At 41.6% G+C, this 26937-nt stretch overlaps 1 protein-coding gene across 1 annotated transcript in view; it reads right to left on the bottom strand.

Annotated features, from left to right (window-relative positions):
• The window catches only part of NYAP2 (neuronal tyrosine-phosphorylated phosphoinositide-3-kinase adaptor 2), a gene marked incomplete at its 3' end in the record, with an annotated part of 127971 nt that overhangs the window by 84011 nt on the left and 17023 nt on the right, over positions 1–26937 (bottom strand). The gene's annotated exons all lie outside the window — the stretch shown is intronic.

Raw genomic sequence — 26937 nt, 5'->3', positions numbered from 1 at the left:
CTAAGAGAAAACAGATTCCTTCAAGTTACAGGAAAACAAACTGCACTAATTTTACCAGGATGGAGTAGTGCATAACAGAAAAAGGAAAGTCAGACATATCCCTAAGCCTGTTACTAGAACTTTCCACTTGCACACAACAGAAGTAGAATGACAGCTAGAAATCAACTATTTTCCTCCTTTTTTCATTCTCATAACAAATATTAAAATTTGGCCAATGAAAAGAAAAAAGTCAACAGAATTTTAAAAAAAGTTTACATTTTAAAAAAATATTAAACAAAACAGGAATACAGCCAGGAAATAAAGGACTGAATCCCTGTATTAATACTGATGTACAATGACAGCAGTTAAAGATCCCATTTAAAAAACATGTATTACTTCCACAAAGGGTTGTCTGATTGCAAAGTCATGAAGCTATCAAAGAGGAAGGCTTTGTAGGAAGCAAGCATCTCAGCTGACCAAATCAGTGGCATCTTGCTTTTGAGACCAGGGGGTCAATGAGAAGATAACATCTTGAGTTTGCAAAAAGCACTCCAAAACAGGGACCCATTATCACAAGCAGCCCTGTCCCATGCTTTGTCAAAGGCAGGCTTGGACCCTTCCCACTAACAGGTTATATGCTTTTTCAGTGTTAGAGTGGGGTATCAACACACACTTCTGCTCTCTGAAAGTAAACAAATGTCAACTGCATATGAGTGGCTAGACAAACGGCTGGCTGCCCTGTTGCATCTTATGGCCCAGCAAGGAGGAGTGAGAGACAGACAGGTCTCCCAGTCACTCAGTCACCTCAGGGCTGCTCCTTTGTCCTGCCTTTCAACTGCTAAGAGCAAGGTAATTGAGAGACAACACAGGACCTAAATCACCCACAAAATTTTCAGAGATTCTAGCTCCCCAGAAGTCCCCATAGAGACAGTTACATACATAGATATACCTCCCCCACACACAATTCACACATCTTATGTGGAAAGCTTCAGTCTCCGTGAGTGCCATTTTCCAGTGGCAATGCCCCAATATGTAATTTAATAATTCCATTGCTATTCTTTGTGAATAACAACCATTTTTGGTCCTTCTGGTTTTGCTGCATTTTCTTTCTTGCTAGCTTCCATTCCTAATGCATTTTATTACTCTTATGGCCCTTGCCAAGACTGACTGTTACCTGCTCATTAGAACTTCTGTGGCAGAAAACCTTCTTGTAAGAAACTAATTCTAGTACCTTTGCATTTATTTTCAGGCTGAGCAAATCTATAATCTCAGATTATTATTAAGGAGAGCCTGCACTGATGTGTTCCACAGACCCTGAATCTTGTTGTATTAAGGCAAAGGCAAATTAATCTATATAGTTTTCATTTTATACTTGGAAGGCTGAACAAAAACACCCTACAATTATAGACCCTCCAAGACCTTCCTTCTCCACTGCAGGTTAAAGTGACTAGTATGTCAATGAGCAAAACAACTTATATCTAAGATATACATGAGGAACATACAGCAACTAGCAACACAAGCTTGTTCTGCTGATTCTTTCACAATGGAAATCCACTTTGGAATTCTCCAAAGCTATTGAACATTTCCAAGAGCAGGTACACATGCACTCTTGGTTAATATTGCTAACAAAACCACTGAATAGCTCTGAGAGTTGAACCTACAGTTGAACCTAAAAGCAAATAGAATATTTTGTATGCAAGTTGAGGGCTGAGCTCCCTACAGAATGATATTAGAGTTCTTTTTCCACTGCAGTTAGGACTATAAAATATTAGGAGTGTTCAGTAAATTTCAGGAGATAACAGATGGAAGGCTTCTCTCATGTAAACAGCTGGGCCTCCAAGCAATACAAAACAGGCCTTATGACTTGTCTCCATTTTTTTAAAAAAATCATATTATTTACTAACAAACAGAAAAAAGCAGCAAAACTCAGAGTTTAAATAATCATTGCTGAAAGGTTTGCTGATTCTGCAAGGCCAGGAGAAAATTTAAGCAATGTCTCATCTATGGCTTCCAACTAAATTTTAAGCATTACGGGGCTTTTAATATAAATGGCAATTTTATTGCTGACACTAGAGATGTAAGTCATCCTGATCTCCAAAATCACCTACCACTTTCTGGGCAGTTCTGTGAAACTTTGTACATTATTAGCCACAGGACAGGTCAACTCAGACACAGAGCAACAGCACGACCGTTGCAGGACCATGTGTTCTCTTTGGGTAGTAAGGCTACTCCAAGCCACCGAGGCTTGGAGTTGAGAGAAGCAGACCAAGCAACGGGCAAGCTACCCCTTTGACAGAACCACAAGGTTGGAAGAGACCTTTGAAGATCATCACATCCAACCATTCCCATCCTATGCTAAACCATATCCTTAAGTACCTCGTCTACCTTTTTTTTAAACGCATCCAGGGAAGGTGACTCAACCCCCTCCCTGGGCAGCCTGTTCCAGGCCCTGACAACTCTTTCAGAAAATGTTTTTTTTCCTAATATCCAATTTGTCCCTGCCCTGGCCCAGCTTGAGGCCATTTCCCCTTGTTCTATCTCCTGTCACCTGGTTGAAGAGACCATCGCCCACCTCTCTACAACCTCCCTTCAGGTAGCTGTAGGTGGTGAGAAGGTCTCCCCTCAGCCTCCTCTTCTCCAGGCTGAACATCCCCAGCTCCCTCAGCTACTCCTCATATGATTTGCCCTCCAGCCCCTTCCCCAGCCTGGTTGCCCTTCTCTGCACTTGCTCAAGGACCTCAGTGTCCTTCTTGTGGTGGGGAGCCCAGAACTGCACACAGTACTCAAGGTGTGGCCTCACCAATGCCCAGTACAGGGGCACAATTACCTCCCTAGACCTACTGGCCACACTGGTTTTGATACAAGCCAGGATGCCATTGGCCTTCTTGGCCACCCGGGCACACTGCTGGCTCATATTCAGCCTGCAGTCACCAAACACTCCCAGGTCCTTCTCTGCCTGACAGCTCTCCAGCCAGTCTCCCCCAGCCTGTAGCGCTGCAGGGGGTTGTTCTGTCCCATGTGCAGCACACTCTGCACTTGCCCATGTTAAACTTCATCCCGTTGGTCTCAGCCCATCGGTCCAGTCTGTTCAGATCCCTCTGAAGAGCCTCCCTACCCGCAGGCAGATCAACACTTCCTCCTAGTTTAGTGTCATCTGCAAACTGACTGAGGGAGCATCCAATCCCTTCATCCCTTCATCAAGGTCATTGAACCAGGTTGCTTCAACACAGTTTTCCCCCTTCCTCTGCATTTAACTACCCCATCTCCTGAGGCAGAACAGCAGCTGCACATCCAGCAGACAGTACCAGCACAGCCAGCCTCAGCTTGCAGGAGGCTCTTGTCTCCCCAAGAGCCATAACAGCTTGGAAGCATCTCATCAGACTAGCAAGCCTGTGCAGGGGAAGCCAGGCTCTACCCCAGTCATACCTTCATGAGAAGATCATCTGGCTCTTTACAAAAGGCACCAAATAAAACTGGGAATTTAGGATTATTTAGGATTCATACTGTCATGAGGGGGAAAACTGCTGCTAAGTACTAGCTTATCACTAGTTATCCAACAAGTTCCACAGAAGACTAGCAGCACCTCTTTAGGTTTAGGAGCAGAAACTATCATCTGTTCAATCTGTTTATAAAATGTGGGAAGGCAGCAGGAAACCTACAGATTTATGAAGACTTCCTGTAGAGAAGCATCCACTGCTCTCTTTCTTGTTTCTCTAAGCCTTTGATTTTAGTGTCCTTTTTCACAGCCCTTTCTTCTCCTTCCTGTATGGCCCCTGTACTGCAAGGCCACCAATCACCCTGCACACTCCATGTCATTCACTGTGGGAACTTCTGTGTGAAAGCCCATCACCACCACAGCTGTATCCAGCTGTATGCTGTTCTTCCAACGTTTTGCAACAGTTAATTGAGGGGCAAAAGGAAAGAAGAGCATGAGGATCACTGGGGAAAGAAGGGGTCACCCTTCAGTCTACACAGATAGATGCAGTTTGTTTTGACAAAGAGGAGCTGGACCTACAGATGGAGCTCTATGGCACAAGGACAGCAAGGGCTTCAGAAGACCCACTGAGAAAGTGGGGTCCAGTCTGTACAGCTGTCTTCTATAGTTCTGTAGCCTCACAGACTTACAGTACATGAGCACCTCCTAATCCCTCACTCTCCTTTGTGAGTTAAGTGCTCTAAGGTTGACAGATGATGCAGAATATACAGTGGCAGAAAAACCTAAATCCACAGTCCGTAACCCCCAGGCAGCCATCTCAAACTCAGAGCCACCCTTTCCTGTCATGCTTCTGCTCCTCTCTGTGTGGTAAGAATTCCACCTCTGAAATGCACACAATTGCTGGTCAGAATGCAGTGCAGCATGGCAGAACATGGCCCCTGAGCCTTCAGAGAGGGCGGCATCTCAAGCCATCACTGATCACTTGAATTCATGAAGAAACTGTTAACACCATGAAGACTCCTCCCAACTCACTCTCTTCTGACACAATTGACAACAGCATCCTCCCAGGACAGGGCCAACCTTTGGCCTGAGAGCATGGAAGGGGGTTGTGTGACGCCTCAGACCTGAAAAGCAAGGGCAGAATGTGCTTTTGGCTTATCCACAGCTGTCACTTCATTCCTTCCCACAGCACTTTCCAAAGTTCCCCAGCACACTGGCAAGAGAAACAAAAGTCTGATGATATGTAAAATACCATATATATATATATATACACACACACAAAAAAGGATGAAATAAATTACCTCATGTTGTTGACATGATACAGCCCTCAGCCAGCAACCTGTGAATGGATTTGTCTATTTGGCCAATCTGCTCATAACAAGAGACATGACAGACAGAAACGTAGCGTGCAAAAGTGTGTCCAGTTAGCATGGTGATGTGCCAAGGCTGAGGGGACTGGAATTAGCTGAAGAGAAACACAGACAAGTTATTTTGCCTTTCCGAAGGCAGATAAGAAGGAGAAAGAGAAAGATGAGAAAGAAAGGGGGAAGTCCTGCCCTGAGCATGCTAAGATGCTTCATGGATGGATGCATATTTGCTGCACTGCAGATACACTTGCACATAATAAACCTGAATTCATTAATACTAAATATTTACGCTCAGCTTGTAACTGGTCCAAAAAAGCAATTATGATACATCATGTTGATGGAGAGTATAAAGCCATTAAAACTTGGATCACTCACACACTACACTGTGTCAACGCACAGCTAACAGTAGCATCCTAGTACAGTACATTTAGATGGGGACAGCCCAATGCCTTCTAATAAAGCAAAGCAAAATCCATGTTTTGCTGTGACACGTATCCTGAAAATACACGACAGTGAAAGGCAGGAATAGGATTTCAGCCTCCCATTAAATTTAGCATAGTTCACTTGATAAACTCAGAGGGAGCTTCTGGGATTGTACTTGATTGTAATATTTTCCCAGCAGCCTAGCATGTTATAGGTGTCATTCAAGGGGGACTTAAAACATGGTGACGTTTTGCTACTAAAGCACCTTTGTTTTCATGATGGCAAGTGAAGAGAAGCCATACAAGGACAGACTCTGCAGCACCCATCCTCTAGCCTATTTTCAGTCCACTTGAATTTCTTTGAGAAAAGAATAAACAATAATAATTCCTTGGCTGGAAATAAAGAGCAGAGCTGTCAAAAGTCAGACCTCAAGATGTAACAGTCATTCAGTTCTCATTTCTCTTCCACAAATAAGTCTTAAGATGTTAAACACTTGGTCTTTTAAAAAATAACATGTTCCCCACAGAAGACATTGTCCATGAACATGCTACTGGATATGGCTTCCAGCTCTCATAACATACTGCCCAAAGTCTTTTGAAGTGGAGATAGTAAAAGTTTTTGAAATTCCTAATAGCTTCTTTAAAAATGTGGCCTAAAACAGAGTCTAAATACACTACAGGGAAACTGAAACATAAGCTGATGATAGGCAGAAGCTTTAGGGTAAGTAGCTGTCCAGTTTGGCACAGGGAATACATTACTGTAACAACATGACCTACACAAGTCATGGGTGTCCCCTTGTTCCATTTACTCTTCTCTTTGGATAACCCTCTATATAAACACATGGTGCCACTGGTAAAACATCAGCTGCCAAGATAAAATGGTAAACGACAGTATTAAATCAGTCATTTCCAGGGCCCAGATCCAAAGACACTAATCCTTTCACTGGGATTCAAACTGGCACTATTCCATGTAGGAGGACATTTGTTCTCTCTCTGAACTGGATATAAAACCCATCTGTTGAAGAGAGCAAACTCTCTTCTACTCTTCAACTTCACTACTGAGTAAAGGCATAAAACCATGTTTACATTCTGTGTGTGTCCAGAGTCACCAAAATCACTATGAGTACAACGGCAAAACAATGACACTGTTTGGATGTCAACACAGAGACGGGTCCAACTCAGACACAAGACTTTGCATTGTATTTCCCAAAGCCCATGGATGGCACAGGAGCCTGGGACACGTCTGACCTACACCAGAATGAAATACATTTATCTGCTGTGTTTTGGTACAGGCCCACCTTTGCATGTGACTTGATAACAGTCTTGAATTCATAAACAAATACCAAGTTTGTGTTCACATCTGCTGACATGGCTGTGGTTTCTGGCACAGCAACAGTGTACTTCACCATCTCCCTTTGTTTTGAGTAGGGAAACCACTCCAGTGTTTTAGGTACCACATCATGTAACTGCCAACCTGTTAGCAGTGACCTGCATTTCCACACTAAATTCTCATCCACAGCAAGCAGCTTTCCAAAGCAGAAGTTACCATTGTGATATGGAAAGATGATCTGAAGATTTAAGTTGAACAACATGTAAAAGAACTGCTTCAGAAAATTCAGTCTATGATCATTTCCTTGACTGCCAGTTTTGCCATCTTGGTTTTTTCTTGAGACTGAGCATTAGAACTTAGATCTTGACTCAGATCAAGGATGAGTCACTGCTTTGGGCAACCACACACTGCAACTGTCATTCTGTTTATTAATCAATAAAGTGTCTTATGTATTTCTCAGGTTGATTCCTGTCCACCAGGATGTTAACAAGATGGCCAAAGTCAAACAAATCATTATTTTCTGTGGGAGGAATAGAAGCCTGATCATTAACTTGAACATTCTATTTCATGCTAGAAGCATGGGATGGGAGTGATTCTCACACCAAGAATAAAATAATGGGAGTATTTCAATAATTCAAACAAAAATCCTAGTTCCAGCTGTTGTGGTTTAACCTGGCAGGCAGCTAAAACAACCACACAGCCCTTCATGTGTAAAATACAGGTCAGGCAATTCAGTCTGAAAATCAATTCATTTTTACTATACATACTTGCCATGTTGAAATGGAAAGTTTTTGGATAACAATCATGTTTTAAATATGGGTATTTATAGCTTAAAAATAATATCAAGTCTTGATAAGCTGTACTTTAGCAACTTCTAAGGAGAAAACAACTTTCTAGGAGCATAATACTACTTAACAGAAAACATCAGGCAACTGCCTATTTTCCCAATGCTTTATAAAGTGCTTTTGTGCACAATACATAAAAAGTACTTAGTATTAACATTACATGTTGGTAGAACTCATAGTCTTAGGCTATGGTGTGAAAAGCATCAAAATCCACAACCCTTAACACTATCTATTCATCACATTCAGTTCAGAGAAGAGTCATGGAAATAATTTAGAAGAATGTTCTTTACCCTTTTTCCAAAGTCAAGTAATCCCTGTCCTTTTAGTTTTTCCTCATGTTGCTGTCTAGATGGAGTTACCTTGTCAACCAAGTGTCATAATATTTCTTCAAAGTCTAAATGAGTTCTTTTAGGATAGATTAAAGCACAATAAGCCATTCCAGAATGACTTGGAAGAAATATAAGTAGTTTAAACCTGCCTAAATATTGATTTAACTGCTAGAACAAAGTAACTCTTCTGGGTAACCCTAATAAAGGATTTAAAATACTTACTAAACATGCATGATCTGCTGGGTAAATAAGACTGAAGAATCCATTTCAGTCTCTCAAGAAACACTTTGCATATTTTATAACTTTCCAGGGAAAACTTTTAAAATTTCAGTAGTTTATTACATATTTATTATTGAACTGCTTATCTAGGGACCCAATTTAAACTTGCATCACATGAGAAGGAATTAAGATTGCCGTCCTTTCCCAAGCCTATACTGCATTTGTCCTGGATTTGAGCACCATGAACGTGAGCACCAATGATGTATTCTACCTCCAAGTTCAACAGCACTAGGATTTCACTCTCTGAATTAAGCCACAATTTTGGTTTCCACTGTAGGCTTCCCTTGCTGCTCTTGCTTAGGACAGAGTTACTAACAAAAAATTTCTTCATTAGTGGAAAGAAAGTGGGGAACAATAATGTTCCTGGTAATGTTGCCTATACAGGTATAAGCAGGGTGTGCCTTCAGATCAGCATTACCCACAAGTGCAGGCTACCAACAAGCTGCAAGCCAGATGCAGGCCACTGGGTTTTAAAGGCTTCCTGGTGCTACTGCAGATACAGCACTTTAATTGTCTCTATTTCAAGGTCAACCTGAAGACCTGTTGGCCCAGAGGTGGGCAGAAGCTGGGTGTTCCATGCTTGAAATATCTGTATTACTGCTGGCCTGCCCTGGTCAGGGGAAACATGACGTTAGTAGAGTCTGATCCACGAATGAGACTGTTCTGTTTCTATACTACATTGCTGAGCAGGCTTCACAGCACACATTGAGAAACAGCTCAGTGGGAGAAACAAGCCCTCTTTAATAACTATTAGTCACCTTACAGCTCTCACAATGGGCATTAACCATCATGAGGCCTTCCCAACTGAAGGGAAGTTACAAGGCTGGGAGCTTACTGCTCTCCATCTAGCTGCAACTCTGTTCCTCAGCCCATTCTCTCAGGGAACCAGCTTCTTACATCAGATGAAAACCAAATTCAGCAGGTGCTCTTCACATCTGATCCCACAGCAGAGAGATCAAGCAGTAGTCCAACTGTTTTGTAAAGCCCAGCTTATCAATATGAGGTCTAATTGCATACTGTAGTGATTAGGGATGGGATACATCTCATTCAGCCACCTCCAACAGGAAGGTACAGAGGATAGTTGGGAGCAATAACTCACTCAAGCCTGCAAACACAAGCCACAGCCCTCATCTTGGTTTTGGACAAGACATCTTCCAGTTTATGCAATACAAGACCCAGGAGAACTAGCCAGTGAGCAATATCAATGAGAGAAGCCAAACAACCTCCAAGGAACAACAGAAGTACTTGCTTCATACAAGCAACTATGTTTTGCAAGTTAAAATGCTCTGAAGAATATTTGGGAGGCTGTCAGGGAGTAGAATTCAGTGCAGCCTGGGAAAGGAAATGAAAGGGGCTGCAGAGATGTTGGAGTAGCACATGAGACTCTCTGTGAGGGGAAGGGCTGAAGCATCCTTCTGCTTTTCACTCAAAGTGAGAACAGAAATTTTGCTTTTATAGCTAGAGAAAATATCTTTGAAACTAGGAACAGCCATAGACATTCTTGGATGCAGGAATACATGCTTTGAGCCTTGTCCAGTCTGAAGTCCACATGGGACCCCAGTCACTTTGTGGGAAAGGGCTAGGGGTGAGGAGATGACTTGTCTCATGAAATAGGAGTTTACTGTTAGGAGATCAGGACTTTCCTAGCTCTTCTCCTCAAACCAATCTCCAGGGGAACGATATGCCCAATTATTGACTTCTCAAACACTAGAACAATTCCCCTGTCCCTCATAAAGTATCTCTCACTGACCGGCATATAACCTCAGGTAATTAGGTAGATTCCTAGATGGCACATGCCCAAGAATATTCTTTAATCTCAAGGGAAAGAACAGTGGCAGAGCTTTTAAAAGATTTTCAGGTAATTCACAGAGACATTACATCCCTCATTACAGTCATCTTAAATGCAGCACAAGGTAGACCGAGGTAGAGTTTCTGGAATGAAATGAGATACAACCCAAAGCACACTGCACAGAACCCGCTTCCAGCTCCGCCTCCTCAGATGGGTGATGAATGCAATCTCTCCATTTATAGGGTCATATTTCATCCAACACAAATGTGTGTGTCACTATAGATCTGTGCACTCCCTAGACAGCCTCTCCAGATTGTGCTAATGGGCTGCAGCAGGACAGAGTCAGTCTCAAGTCTCCATAAAGCAGAAGTCAGGGGAGCAAGGGAGGCTGGCACAGAGCACAGTTTAATTTGAGTATTCATTCAGGATCTACATGGAAAATAAATGATGCATTTCTGCAGAAGACATCTCTAATTTAATTTTCAGCTAAACAGAAAAGCAGTTTCTATTCTCAGGGAAGAGGTTAGCTCTGAGCTAACAGAGTACATTCACCCTGATCAGGGTTCAGACCTGGCTCAATCTAGGGCTAAACATTCGAGAATCATCTCAGACAGCAAGATTCAAAGGAGGATGGTCATACAAGAAACCAAATATGTTGCACTGCTAAATCAGCCCAAATAAAGTCACTAATACTTCTTTTCTACTTCAATCATCCTTAAAGGTCCCAACAATGGGACCCAACACTCCTACTGACCATGGAAAAGCAAGAACCTGGAGCTAGTCACAAACCCAGGAAGCCAGGTACTGATAACCTCTGTTTCTGCATTAAAAAATCCTCAAATTAAATTGTTTATAAACTAACAGCTCAAGAATTAGCTACAGAATTATCCAGTTATTACAACTTTATAAATTTATGAATAAAATCATAAACCACCTTAAGCAATTTATAAAGGAGAAAAATAAAGTGTCAGTTATTTGCTGTAAAAAGAGTCTTCTACTTTAGCTTCTACTTATATAGCTGCAAAAATAAACAGTTTGCAAGCATGTTGTTTTGGCCTAACTACATTTGAATTTAACATAACAAAAAGCAGGTATGAGTTTTGAAGTTCACTTTCATTTCAGAATAACAAAGAACATACACCTGTTTTTGTCTTGACATTTATCAAGCGCAGGGCCCGGCTCTTAGAGAGAACAACCTCCAGTGTAGAAAGTCTGGACTGAAGCAATTGCAGAGGTGCCCCCGGTTTGCTGGGTGGATCACTAGGAATCACTGAGAGGCAGCTTGGGATTCAAAAATTCTTGCTTCCCAGGGATGAGATCCTGCAAATTCACTAAACGTGACCTATTTCAAAGTTCAATGAGGTTCAGATACAAATCTAAACTTTGTCTCAATTCTGAAGAAATGGAGTAAAATACTAAATCCAAACCCATTTCACACCTTGTTCAATCCAGGTTTTGGGCCCAACCATCAAGGGGACATTCTAGAAAAGTCTTGGGATGGAATTGCAAAGCTGAGGTGGTATGATAGGACTGAGTGCTTTGACGAACACAGAGAAGGAACAGCTGAGGAATCACATCGAGAAGCAGCTGAGCTGCACTTAAGAAAAAGACAGATAATTGATTTCAAAGCGAATGAGGCAGAACAGCAAAGTGAACTCTGTGGGGAAACCTCAGAGGACCCAGATAACTTTAAACACCTATGAGTCAGTACCACTCGCCATGGAGATCAACTCTCACACTTCAGCCACACAAAGGGAACCATTTCAGCTAATGCCAAGCGGAGTCAGTTAACCATCCAAGTGCATTTCTATACACATTAGAACACACAGTTATGTTCCAGAGTATGGTCAGATCTACACTTCTTGAACTGCATGGCTGCTAAAATTTCTATGCTTTAGATACACAGCAGGAAACACGTGGGCTGATTTTGCTTAAACAATTTGAAGTTTGAAGTACTTTCTTGTTTAGTTACCAGCATATAATAACCGTAAGAACAAGCTATAAAGTTACCATCTTATTCACATGAATATTGAGTCTTGACTGGAGTCAATGAAACCATTCCAGATTTACACAGTCATTGGGAGGAAGATCAAGTCCACAGTGTATAAACATTAAAAAGATCCTAATTAGGATCAAGTATTTTTGACAATTTTATTTCCAGCTAATTAGCGCTGATGTTTCCATACTAGGACCTGACTCCACTGTATTTCTGCAGTAAAGAATGATTCATATCTACATTAAAATAAATAATTCAGCAAAGGAAGATGCGTAGAAGTGCTTTTGTTTATAGTGCTGTCAAAATGAAATACCTGGGAAAAAACGTTAATCATCATACACTTTGAACAGGTTGAGACTAGACTGAGAGATATTCAGAGGGAACCAGCAAGCCACCCTGCTGCCTCAGGATAATTAGTCACCAGAGCAAGTTTCTGGCAATCTGACACAGAAGGGGCAATTTCTGGTGTGTCTACACACTCCTGCGTCTCTAACTGGAGCAGCAGTTCTCAAGTACAACCAGGAGACCACAGCTACAACAGTACCATTCAGCAACATCATGAGTAGCTCCCATGGAGGAACATGGATGTGTGCTTGCACAACCCAGCACCCAGAGTGAAGTTCCAGGACCATACTGCACCCTGGGGATTCTGCCAAATTCCCGTGCAGGGCAAACTGCTGCCAGAGCATCACATACCTGCTGTATAAGTAAAGGTACACTGAATCTGCAGGGACAAACCCAGGAAAACAGGACCATTGCACTTGGAAACATGTATTACCATGTATAAAAACATCTGTACACATCCAAACCTGTAAAGATTGCACGTACAAGCTTCAATATTTCATGCAGAATCTATAGATGAAGCAACCTGGAAAAACACTGACCACCAAGAGAAGCTTCACATCTAAAACCCAGAAACATTTTGACAGTAGTAAGCAGAGAAACTTGAAGCACTCTTGTGCACAGAACATTACTTGGAGGTGACTTTAACAAAGAAATGATCTCTAGGCAAGGCTGGTGTAGGGAGTAAAAACAAAACATCAGAACAGCCTCTGAGATTGCTGTGAAGGACAGGGAATTCCTGAAGTCTCAGGCCATTCAGAGTTTGGAAGTCCTCCATTCATCTCTGCTTCACCACGCACTGCCTGGCAGGCTGGCTCAATCAATCACATCATCATTCCTAAAAGCACGCAGCCTTTACAGGCTCTTGGCCTTCCACAGCAGGTGCCCAGGCAGCTCAACCATGAACACAGTCCTGGCGATTCAAGCCATGGGACTAAACCAGGACAGATCTAGGTTTTTGCCCCATCTTACAATCACACTGTTGAGATCAGGTACACTGTGGACCCAGAAGGCACAGAGGTGCTACAACAACCAGCAATGCACAGGTACTTAAGACGTGCTGGGGAGAAGTGGTGCATTACAGCTGTCATTCATTTAACATGTTATTAAACCAGTTTAATGTGTAACTAGCAGCAGCTGCAAAAATGGATCTGTGGGGTTTTTACTCCAAACTTCTGCCACTGTACAAAACATCTCAATGAGCATAAATAATTTTAATGCCCTGTCCTGCTCCTCTGTAAGTGGCAAAGCATTAACTTCAGCCAGAGTAACAATCCCCCACACAAATACCCTATACACAAGTAGGTGATGCTTCTCTTTCCTTGCCTCAGCGCTGCTTTGGGCCAGATTCTCAGCTTGTGTAGGCTAGTAAAACTCCACAGGACTAAAGGCATGACGCTGACTTACGGCTGCTAAGGAGCTCTGCTTTGTTAAGTATGAGGAGGAGGGAGAAGGGGAATTTATTAGCATAGTTACTTTAAAAGGCCAATTACAATTTTATTAGAGGAAAAGCTTCAGCAGTTGCAGTTATTTACAATTTAACAACCATGCTATGAATTTAATTTATACAGACTTTTTTTTCCCCCGTCAAAAAATAATTAACACTATCAACAATAAAAATGAATTGAGTGTTGATCAAGACAGTTTGGAGTAGACTGGTGGTATTTGCCATTTGGCAAAGCCTTTATTATTACCACTTTAATGACCTGAGCTTAGACATTCCGCTTCCTTTTACCATATGTCACTTTTTATTCTGCCCTTCTGGATACATATGTGGGAAGGAGTAGGACTGATGTATATTGGAAAAGTTAACTCAGTCAATTAATTAAAGCCTTTATTTTTACATAGCTAACATTCATGAGGTGGGAAATAAGTTAATTCTAAACCAATAATAAAGAATCATCAGCAATAATTAGACTTTTAATAATGAGTGACAGTAATAACCCCAGAGAATAAACTCCATTTTAAGTCTGGTAAATAAAAGCTGATGCAACAGACTTGTGGTGTGGTTCAATAGAAGATATTCATGTACTTCATCAGGTACCTCACCTGAGGACAGCAAAGTCCTTGCTGAAGTCTCAGACTCAGTACCAGATTTGTACACAGTGACTGCTTCTGTTGCACAGAAGCACTCAGCTCCTTCCTTACTCCCAGGGAGTAGCTAGGCTCTGATTTCACACCAGTTTAACACATCAATAACATTTCAGTAGTATAATTCAATCTCTGAAACTATGTCTTGACTTACACCAATAGCCACGTGAGGTGAGAAATCAGGCCAAAAGCACAATTCCAGAAGCCAGGTAGCTCCTGCCTGGAGACAGACGTGCAGGCATCTCCCACGCACCCGTTCTCTGCAGAGAGTCATTTCAGTCCATTCATCCAGAACAAGCAAACCCACAAACAGAAGAAATGAAGCAGTCTCCTTTGTGCTTGGATCCACAGCATAATGAGCTAAGATTCATCCTCTGCCACAGGCACATTAGCAAGCAGCTCCTACTGTCTCAAGGGAAGAAGAAAAGGGGGGATAAGACAACTCCAGCACGCCCACACCTACCTGCTGCGCAGCAGGACTGGGGCACAGCGGGACCAGAGCCAAGAAATTAGCTGGTTCTCCTCTACCCAGCCAGCTATGATTCCTTCTCCTCCCTCCCTCATTTCTGTAACTGCTACCCTAAGCTGCCAGCCTAGCCTTGTGCTTTTGATAACTGTGTCATGGCCGGGGAGGGAAGCGAAGACACCTCTGCCCCATGGCTGCAGTTCCTCCCTCGAGCAGAGTCGTTCCCCAAGCTTCCCCCGGCCTGCAGCAGCCTCTTCCCCAGCAGTGCTGCCACAAAGCAGTCTAATCCCTGAAGGGAAAGAAGAGTCTGCAATCCCCAGTCCTGAAAAGGCGGCCTATTTATTGGAGGCAGTCTCCAAATGCAGCAGAGCTGCACCCATTTTCACAAGAGCCACTCTGTCATTGAAGCTGACTGGCTCTCACTGCTGCATTCTGCTTGCTTGCATTTTACAAAGCAGCCACGGCCCCTCCTCATTTGCTCCTCTGTGCAAACGTTAGCAATTACAGCTCACACAGACATGAGATGTAGGTACATGGGCCTAATTAGAGCTGCAAAGATTTAAAAGACAAATATTTTCCTTAGAGAAAACTCATCTGAAACTATACTTCAGACACTTCCTTGGACAGGTTCTTTGTGCTAAAAAGAGTTATCCACGTTGCACTGTGCTGGAAATCTTTAAGGAGAGCAAAGGAATCAAGAGCTCAGCACAAGCTTTAATTCCAAACACACTGCTGATGTCTATATTGCGGTGATCCCCTGACACATTTCTTTAACCAGCCAGCTGGGATTCCAGCCAGGCCAGTAACATTTAGTTCCAGACTATGGGAAAAGCTATTTGCACATCCAGTCCTCCACCACAGATCAGCAACACTAATAGTTATCATTATGTTATATATAACAGTGGCTGAGTTCAAACATAAACCAGCTTTTAGAAGATGCTTTCAACATTTATACTGCAGTGAGCCTGGAACAAAGTAAATGCTGTCACCTGTCTCATTTGACACGACTTTTTACAGTTCCATACAGTCTGTCATTTAAAGTAATGGGAGAGATATTTTTAAACCTGTTTGATCTGTTTTTTCCCATAGAAATGCTGAAAATAAGGAGTGTCTGTTGCCATGTCATCCTGTCCCGTCTCCTACCACCCCCACTCACTGATTTCAGAGAAGCAAATTCCTTGGCTCATGGCAGAAATCCTGTAGCTTCATCAAAAGCAGCAACACACAACGCAAGTTTTGCACGCTCAGAAATTTGGCTCAGTAAGGATTCATCTACCATACCAAAATGTGCTCCTGGATAGCAATTTGCTTCCTCCAGCTAAATTAAAAATCCAAAGTTATATTTGTTTAAAGCACTAAAACAGAAAATCTATTTTCTTCTTGAACAGACCCCATGTGGAAACTCTAGAAGCCTGAATCTTCATAAGCAGATTAACTTTGGCATCTCCCACCATGAAGCAGGAATATTTAAATCTAAAAATAGCACGCTAAAGCTGTTTTAAGTTGGATAATTCAGCTGGAGGTGGCTCTCATTTCATCTAGCTCTACCTAATTTGCTACAGCTAAAATCTATTTGATACATGCTGAGCAAGAGGGACAAGCAAAGTGTCCCCTTGTCCGTAGCTTAAAACTCCACGTTAAATCTTGCAAGTTATTGCACAGATCCTGTCCTATATTTAAAAGGTCACATTTGAACAAGCTCTCATTAATCACACCCACACAATTTAATCAATTGAGAGAGATGATATTAGTAGCTTCCTATAGCAGCATGCAAATCGGTTTGCCCTAATTCAGCTTCTTTCTGAAGCTCAGACATTTTGCAGCAGAAAGGTGAAAAGCTAATGCTCATCTTTCAGGTGAGTCTAACATAGGAGATGCCTCTTCTTTTTGTTTTCATACTGAAAGATCAAGGAGAATGTAGATGGGTATGGGGAGGTGGTTGTTTAATTATACAATAGCTATGCAGAGATAACAATCTCTTTGAAGTGCTTTAACTTCCCTGCCACTTTCTCAAGTGAAAAAAGACGCTCATCACTTTGAATGCTACCAGCTTAGATCTGGGGGAGGAGACAAGGGGGAGGAATGTCACATTGAGGAAGATATATATATATATATATTCAAATTGATTAATAAACATAAACACATCATTAGATTAAATAGCAGGTTAGTTTCCTGACAGCTAGGTTGTCAGTAGAGGAAAGAAACACCACAAAACCCCAAGCAAACAACAGCTAAAATGCTAGAGTTATTTGGAGCTTGATGCTGTTTCCGACTGAGTGAGAACCCTTCCATCCACTGGATGCAGCAGGAGCTGGCTCTGGCTTGTTTCTGTAATTCTCTGTATTGGTGTCAATTAAATGATACCTATGTTATTCAGTTGATGCATAATTATAACCCAATTTTTAGCCACAGAACAATGCCTTCTTCCCTCTCTGGGATTAAGACCTGATGCTCTCTCACAGGGATTTCTTGGCTTAGGGAGGATATTCTGTCCTGGGGGAGGTAGGTATACCCCTCCTGCTAGCTTCAGAAATACTATCTTTTCAGCTATGGAAATACACAGTACTGGAATTTTAGTCCTCCCCAACTACATGTGTCGCAGACTGATCAAATTTGGCAAAACCAAAAGGATACATTTTTGATGGATATGATCTTGAACAAGGACAGTACACTGACAGCATTTTTTTCTTTCCACTGCAACCCTTTAGAAATGTGCATTCTCAATAAGCCAACTATAAACTTTAAGACCAATCTGTAGAAAAGAGAGAGAATCTAGAGCAAGAACACAAATTAATTCCACTTTCTCTTGTTTACTGAGTGATCAAAAATCTCCAGCTGTGAGTTTCTCCACTCAAAATCTCATATATTTTTGTAGATATAAGGATGGCTGAATTTAGTAAAAAAATATGGACTGATAACCTAAGCAATGGAAGTGTTGCAAATTCAATTACACAGCTGATTAGTACCCAGTAAAGCAGAGGCAGAAAAGAAAGAGGATAATTTAAGCACAATATGTGAGCAGACATAAAAAGCAATACCTTCTCTTGAGCTCTTAAGATCTGATAGAGTAATCTTCAGCTACTGCTTACAGAATTTGGCCCTTTTCATGATGCACATTTATTTAATCATACATACACAATAAAGGCCTATACATGTTTTTAAGTGAAATGTTGCTTAATTAAAGAAAGCAAGCTTTTTTATTAAATAATACATCATTTATATGTGCCATATGACACACATGGCTTGATTATCATAGCAATAACTTACATTTATCTCTGTGTACTTGCAAATACTCCCTAGAGACCAATAAAAGGGCATATGGCATCACGGCATCTCTTCAACTGTAATCATTATTAGTGGTACATATTAAAGTATTGAAGGTGAACTGAGGCCTTGGTAAAAGATGAGCCCCTAAATACAGATGCTTGCCTGTTCTTGTTTCAAACACAATCAGTACTAGAAAAGATGGTACCTTATTCACTGTTTTACAGTGAAGGTGCAGCTTTAGGAAGCACTAGTTTAGGCAGAAAAATGGGCCTAAATTTTGGGCAACAAAGAGGGCAACCTGCCATTTTCTTCTTTCCCAGCTCTGAAGTCCTTCATCTGGGCTGGCATAACAGTTTTGGCTAAAACCAGCCCTTTTTTTTGGGAAGCACAACAGAAATCTCTTCTCGGTAAACATACTGGTCCAAGTGTGCTCTGTTCCTACCTTGGAAGGGTTACTTCTAGACATGAAACAAATATTTCTCAGAACTGTCCAATCCCACTCCAGCAGAACAACTGGTTACATCTTATTTGGAAAACATAGCTTCATCTCTGGCTCGGGGACTGGCAGCACTTATGAGAACACACAACAGGCAGTGAAATTTGAATCCAGAATTAGATCTTCAGTTCAGTTTTCCCAAATTGTTGAGAACCCTGTGAATTCAAGGAATTGTGACTGAAGTCCAAACACCAAGGTTCAGTGCCTAAACTCACATATAGGATAAGTTTTCAATTCAGAAACTGGGCTAACGTACAGTCATGGCAATGGGGATGGCTCATTTCTACTCTCCTTCCCAGTGAGGAATCAGTGGGTGTAAAACAGGGAACTACTTCTAAACAGACTTGTAGAAGTTGCTGTCTGGTGAGGCAGGCCACCATGTTGTGTCTGGCAACAAGTAGGTCTTGTCATCACAAAATGACACCTTTACATAAGAGCTGAAAGTCTCCAAATTTCATCCTGGTAGGTCAGAGGCACCCGAGTGGTTCCAAAGAACGTTTATCAATACAGTGATAGGCACTTTATAAATATATATATGTATTTTAAAAAGTGAACAAGTTTTACTAGACTCTCAACATTCCAAATGCTACAAAGAAACAGAGACACTGGCTGAAGAATGCAACTTGAACAATGCCATGGGAAAGCTGGGCTGCATCCTTTCTCTCCACTTTCATTCCAGCACCAAATACAATCTCTAATAACCAGTCCCTCAGACACTCTCGTGAACTGTAGTCAGTGCTCAGGCCTTCAGAGAAGCCATTCTAATGTGAAGCATGGGGCTGTTTTTAATCTTCCTTTGAGCTTCTGGATGGTGCCGTTGTACAAATATCAGACAACCTCAACATTTATTGCTTTCCAAACAGGAATAATTAGGATGTGTGTGACTTTCTCATCAAAAAGATGCATATTACTAACTCCAGGACTCTACCATATGTACCTATGTGTCTACATACAAAAGATGGGGTTTGCTTATCACTCCAGATGTCTGATGCACGGGACATCTGATACCCACAATAACCAAAAACCCGGGACATTAACTGTACAGATATAAATAGTCATTTTATACCATATTCTAATTCCCCTAATAAAACAGTTCAGTATCACCTTGAGGCAGACCAGGGTTAACTGTCCCTTAACACAAAGTACTGATAAAAAGGTCTGTTGCCTCAAAATTTACATCTCAACAGCTGCTTAAGGAGTACCTTATCAACTCCTTTTCATAACTCCTCTGCTCTAATGAGGAGAAAACTGAGAACTTGTCTCCAGTTGTTTTTCTACAGGCTAATGGAATTAAATGGCTTCTGAACTTCAGACTCTCAGAATCCTCCATTAAGGATTGGTACCTCCATTTTATTTAGAGGTTTTCCATTATTTAAAACAAGCAAGGCAAGACATTAAGGGCAGGAAAAAAATTCGAAATTCCTAAAATGATGAACAGCCTGTGAGCCAGCACATCTCAGCTTAAGATGATGAAGAAAAACACCAGACCAAATAATTAAAGGAGCATTACACAGGAGGTACAGAGGTTACACCACATCACTGGCAACAAAAGGTGAATGAATGGACCCATAAGCAGGACACACTAATGCTGCTACTTCCAGTGTCCCTCCCATGCCACCACAACCCCATCATATGTACAGCACAGCCACAATCAAAGTCCCTTCTGCAAATAGTTCACAGTCTGAATAGAGGAAGCAGACAAGGATGGGAGAAGGAAAACACTTTAATTACTTTGAGGTTGTACTGTGTAGCAGAGACAGAACAACAGCTTTCTCTCTAAAGCCCACTAGAATGTCGCTTATGGCAGGGAGATCAAACAAGAGCCTCTCCAGTCTCCTTCCTCTGGCCAGCGAGGTACTCCCCACTTTAACCTCTTTTCTGACTTTGAAAGACCAAGGATTTTTTTGCATCAGCTCAAGCCCTCTTATTGGAGACTTTTGAAATGCATCTCATTTGTAAGTGATCTCTTTTCATTATTTACCTTCCTGTTAGCATCTCGTACCTCTCACCCCTTCTCCCTGCCCCAATAGCCTACTCCCTCAAAGACCAGGTGAATCACAGTCTTCATGAAGAGGAAACCATCAGAGAAGCACAAATTCTGTTGGGGTATGAGGGGAGGAAGAAGGAAGAAAAGAGGGATTGTTGGGCATAAACACATTTCCTGAGAAAAATCCGTGTGGAACTGGACCACACCAGGAGCTTGGACCCACAGCCAGAGCAGAATAGACCCACCTGAATGAATCATGTCTCTAGGCTTCTGCTTAAAGGTGCAACAGCTACAGCCTCACCAACACTGCTGTGTTAAAAGCACCAATGGCAAAGCACAACATAAATATTGTTTGTCTCAAACAGAAAAGGTATTCCAATTGTTTTGGGAACTATTCAATGTTCTCTACTACCCTCCAACTTAAAAGTTTGTACAATAAAAACATAGAACCAAACACCATGATCACACACCAAGAATAACAAAGACAAAACAAGTCACAGGTACTCTATAGGCTGAAATTTGTTTGCACAAATTATTCAGTGAGCACTTATGAATAATGAATGGATTGTGGAAATCACAATCAGCTTATGAATGATTTATGAACTGAAATATGGGCTGAATTTGTCAGATAACCTTATTTTCCACAAATCACTCAACCATCTCTTACATTAAATGGTACCAACTGGTTTCCAAATAGCCCTACCTGCAAAATATAATCTCTGTTTTCTGTGCACTGAGAAGAGCTTTTTAAACCAAATTTCTAGAGACTTTCCATGATATTATCTGTCAAAGCTTTACTCAAAAAATAAGTAATTATCCAGAACCAATACTAATGTAATCCTATATTTTAATTGCCAAAGGCTATAACATGACAGTTTGGCACCTACCCTATCAATCTCATGTCTGCAAAGAGAATATGGGTGGAAATTACCTATCACAGAATATTTTATAGACTAGGAATAGCCCTGCCAATCACAGTGCCTTTAAAAGGAGTCATTATTTTTGAGTGAGTTATCAGGGAGTCTGGGAGAGAAAGACTAACTAAAGCAACCACTGCAAGTGAATGTACATGTCCAGGTATTTAAAATATTTAATTCTGAGGTACTTAAAATGCTTAGGAAATGAATTCAAACTTAACAGTTTATAACACAGCCTGATTTCTTGGAAGATTTTGCTCTATCGCTAGTTTAACCAAGGAATCTGAATGTAATTTATCAATAAATAGAAAAGACTTCCAAATGGTAGGAGCATTGGTACACAAACACTGTCCTAACTGGATCAGACTCAAAGTCTAGCTAGCCTGTTCTCCTCGATAGCAGACAAGGTTTACAGAAAGCTGCAAAAAACCTGCAGTAAGAAGCAAGATATCTGTCATGCTCATAAACATCAGAAGGGCAAGCTGCTCCTCTTGGCCCAATTCCTCCTTGGTGCCAGAGGCACATGGAAGGTGCTATCACTGAATCCCTCCAGATCTCAGGCACTGCTTATCTCTATCCCTTTCACAGCAGTCACGAGGTAGAGCAAGAATCCTCTGGGTACCTTCTTTCACCAAGAATCCCCACAGAGCCAGGAAAAAAATTGGCTGAGGGTGAATCAGGGAACATCCTTTCAGAAAGATTTTATGAGTAATCCCTCTAAAGTACAGACAGCAGTAGGTTTAACACACCATTACTGTCAAATGGCATGCGGGGGCTACTGCCTTAATTTAATGCTCTTGCTTTGCTGAGTGAACACCAGGATGCAGAGAGCCCGCTAGCCATCGCACGCGATGTCAGCAGCCACTTCGGTTGTTCCTTCACAGCCTGTCACACCTTCAAAGAAAGAAGACATGAAACAGCTGGCATATGCATCAGCTTAAGAAGGAACAACTTCTCAGGTGGGATTTCATCTCCCTTGGGGTGGAACAGCTCCACATGGTATAAAGCCACTAACGATCCCGCAGCACTGAGATGGGAACGGCAACTTGAGCGGACGGCATTTGATGCTTATGCAATTGTAAGGAAGGATTGCTGCAGGATTGCTGAAAGACCTGGAGTGCTTGTGACCTTTTGTTTTGCTTACTGCAATCTGACAGTTTTCAGCAGCACGATGGCTCATAGCAAGCAGCAAGTACTGAACTATTTATTTGGAGTACAAATGAATAATGAATAGGAGAGGAGTCAGGACCCCTACATCAGCATTCTTACTCTAATAGCGCCAAAATGCAACAGGCTACTCATAAAGAAACCATACAGAAATGAAAAACTAGCCTTTTCCCAATTATTTATTCCAAATAAAGTCCAGGAAGGACTGCATCCCAAATGTCACTCCAGTAAATAAAGGAAGCTGCAATAGATCTGACGTTAGCCCTCATGGTTTCAGGACTAATTATGGGTGTGGGTAAAGCGGGAGGAGGTAGTAATTCAAGATTTTTGGGAAACAGTTGGAATCAATTTCTGGCTTTTCATCTGGACAAATACAATGAAATCAAAGTGGAAGCATAACATTCTGCAGAAGTGCTTCCTTCTCTTTTTGTTTACAACTGCCACTCCAAATCAACAGGTATTCTAACACTGTTGAGACATGGTTATTGTAATAGGATGCATGGTTCACTCGAGGCAGTTTGGAGAGCCAACATACAAGCCTTCATGGTAATTACAAAATTCTGGGGGTCTTGCACTAGCCAGGGTTTTTTTCCCCAGCATGGGTAGAGTATGACCTGACCATAAACCCATCATACACATTAAAAAGCAACAAAAAGCACATCAAAAGCATCAGTCTATGAGGAAGATAATAAAGACTAAATTGTCTTAACCATTTCCTTCATGAGCAGGCATAAAGGACCTAAATGAACAGCAACACAGCTGTTAGAAGTCAAAACTCTATCTTATTAAAAAAGGTCACAGATTGTGCCTTGTTGAGAAGGCCTTGCTCCTTCTGCTGCTTTGAGACACTTCATAAATACCAAAAAAAAAGAAAAAAAAAAAAGAAGTGCCAGAGACTGAAAACTCTGCTCCAGAAAGCTCCCTGCTTTCAGCTGAAAAATAAATTTTCAATCATCCATGCAGGGAGGTTCTACAACTCCAGTTGCAGAGAACTGACTACAGTTAAAATGAGGCTCAGTTCACTGCTGAATGCTTCATCAGTTTATGGGAGACATTTGTTCAAAGGAATGCACAACCTGATCTCACGTTCCTCCTCTGTGTTCAAATGAGTGGGCTCAGATCGGGGTCTGAGCGTGTGCCATGAAAGCTTTAGCCACCACAGGCTCAGAACCACTCAGATTAGGATATGTTTCACTGTTTCTCATGCACACACAAAGATGAAAAGTACTGGGAAAAGCAATTTGCATCATCACTTTCAACAGAAAGAATTGCAAAGAGACAAATGAGGACAGAGCAGTGAAAGCAAAGCAACTACAAAGCTTTAGGTGAGGCAATCGGAGAGTATGAATCATCTAAGTAAGGAACTTTGCCACTGCTTGTCAAACAAATTATTCATCAAATCACTTCTGCTGCTATTTGTCTGGTTCTAATAGACATCTCAAGCTTTAAAAAGAACAAAAACACCATCACCACCCCACCCAATCAAATAGTAGTAAAGCAACAAGATTAGATATCTTTATATCCTGTGGTCTCATGAACACATAAAGAAACTGAATATTCCCAAAAATTGAAGACACTACTGAGGAATCCCTTTTGATCAAACCACCTGGAATTTGTTTTAGTACAAACTAAAAGAGATTAATGTTTTGACTTCATGGAGAAGAGAAGAAAAAGAACAGGCAGTATATTTCCACTCACCTTAGCTATCCCTAAGGCTACTGCAGCCTTTGAAACCAAAAGCTCTGGCAAGTCTTCTCCATACTGAGACTTGAATCCCCTGGCAAGTTCTAACACTAAGTTACTTACAGCTACACAGCAAAGGTTCAGGCAATCCTGCTCATCCAGGCACCTTCTGTTACAGCTTTAACACCTTGGTCATATAGGTGGAGGCACTGACAATGGGATAGAGTGCAAAATTAAACCTGGAAACGTCTGAATCTGCTCAAGAATTTAGCTGTGGTTTGCAAAGAGATGCCAAACTTCACAAACCAAAATGTGACTGATGGGTACTGTAAAACCTCCTGCCTCAGCAGAACTGCAACTTGCAACACACACATAACGCTGTCAACACAGTTGACAGGGACACTAAACATGGAATGTTTCCTATGTTTGACTTTCACAGGTGGAGTCTAAACTTTGCTGTCCTGGCTGCAGATCTCTTGAAGTGCTGGGATTGCCCCAAACCGTCCTGTCTAGGAAACAACTACCATTAGCAAATGGGCACCTCTGTTTTCTTTGTGTGTCTGCCTGCTCCCCTGCTTTGATGATCTACGTGATCAAAGAATGGAAAAAATAGTCAAGTATGCAAATAAGTTCAAGGCTTAATATTACTGTGAAGTGAGGAAAAAAGGCAAAGTATAGAAAATTAGATGTTTCAAGTGAAACAAAACTTTGATTTGCTCTTCTAATGAAATTAAAAGGTTGTCTTCAATGCACAGCTTACCTCTGTAGTAACTCAGGTAGAGGAAGAAGTTGCAAGAACACACCTAAATTTGCGTGTTACTTTTCTGTGGTCACTTTGTAGTGACCTAACCTTCTCTTTGCTGAAAGCTGACAGAAAGTTTCCATGTACAAGAGAGGAAATGGATGAAAGAGCTTCCAGTTCCCAAACCAAGAAATGGAAAGGCTGGGCTGTGGGACTGCAAATTGCCAACAGCACATCGTTATATTTGACCACTTCTTTCCTTCTGTTTTGGAAGAAAACAGTTGAGAATTTCAGTTCCCCTGCTGGCTCTCCTTCTTCTCCTATTTCTGCTTTATTGACTCTGGTGGTGGAGAGTTTCTTCCATGAAGCTGATAATGAGTAGTATGGAACAAGCTGCACATGAAAATAAATGTGGATAAACCACTATTGGCCTTCACACGATCTCAGTCTATTAGGTGCTGACTACATCAGGCCCTGTTTTACTGCCTCTAGACTTCTGTATTGGGTTAATCTAAGAAATGCTGCTCAATTGCTCTTTTGCACTTCACTGAAAGCCTACTACTGTCATGTTTTCTTGCTGTCACCAGCGTAGGAACCACACCAAACCCACAGGACGCAGCAAGCAAAGGGATCTGGCACATAAACAACTGTGCTGCCTTCCAAGCAGAATGAATGTTTTTGGTGTTCCGGGGATTGTGGTGGGCTTTTTTGTTTTGTTTTAGTTTGTTTGGGTTGTGTTTGTGGGTTATTTAACATCTCATAAGTATCACTCACACATTTATAGCAGAGCTTATCTGGAATCCTCTGACAGGATACTTTGTGAGAAACTTACGTAGGGTTTTTCTGCAAACAAGACTTTCTGCAGCCTGAGAGTGTTTTATGTTTAAAACCAACAACTTAAAAGTAGACATATCCAGTGAATACATATGCAGCAGTGACATTTAAAGTTTTTAACATGTAGATATTTCAAGATGAAGTAAACTTTAATTTCAGTATTTTAAAATTACATATAGAAAAAGAAAAATATGGACCTTGCCTTTTAAAGTCATTTTCAAGGAAAAAACCAAAACAATAAAACCCTCTTGTTCTCCTTTCAGTTTGAAAGAAAAATTTGGCAGCTGTAGAATTTCCTGCAGAACAGAGTTTTTAAGTCTACACAATGCTTTCTCAACTGATTCTTTTGCAGGAAGAAAATGTGACTGTGGACTTGAGAAAATAAGTCTGTCTTGAAACATTTTAACATTTAACTAATGATCTATAGAGTGAGAAGGCACAGAAAGACAATAGATGCTGGGTTATTTGCTATATTGGGTGGTATTAGACAAGGAGAAATCTAAACACTTAAAATAGATTTACTTTCGCATGACTTAGCCTACATGTTTACTTCTCTTGCTTTGATCACATCACCTTCAAAGCAACGTTTTCTTAACATTCACAAGCTCTGTTCACTAAGGAGGGAGGGTTCTGGGGATCACCCTGCAGCTTTCCAAGCACGCCGCTCCCAGCACCATGGGCTCACGGTGCCGCTCAGGTCTGAGCCAGAGCAGCGGAAGCAGCGTGAGCCACGGGGTTCGGATTAGAGACAGGAAATGGAACAGGCAATACTACGCGATGGTTTCGCCACAGCTGGCAAATACCCACGGGCCTAATCCACTCTTCAGGCCTGATAACTTCTGTCAGCCCATCTACTGCTTGTTTTCTACTGGGGGTCATTTTTCAAACGAGAAGCTAACAGCGGAAGAGGAAAGTTAGCTGAGCCTTCACAACCCTGCGCTGGCACCGCAGCAGACACGCAGCGCATCAGCTACCACTAACTCCATCTTTCCTCTGTCAACAGGAGGGAAGCTAATAGTCTCCAGGTACCCACTTGGGCAGATGGCTGGTCTACCCAACCGTGATGATACGGCCATGCCGCTGGAGGGTCTGGGCAAGCTTTAAGGCCTGTGAGCGAAGCAGGGTGGCATTATAGGAACAATAAAAGGAAGGTTAATCACAATGCTTCTCCCT

The sequence above is a fragment of the Gallinula chloropus genome, assembly GCF_964237585.1.
Source record: "Gallinula chloropus genome assembly, chromosome: 8".
Lineage (NCBI taxonomy): Eukaryota > Metazoa > Chordata > Aves > Gruiformes > Rallidae > Gallinula > Gallinula chloropus.
This window is presented reverse-complemented; position numbering and strand designations above follow the sequence as displayed.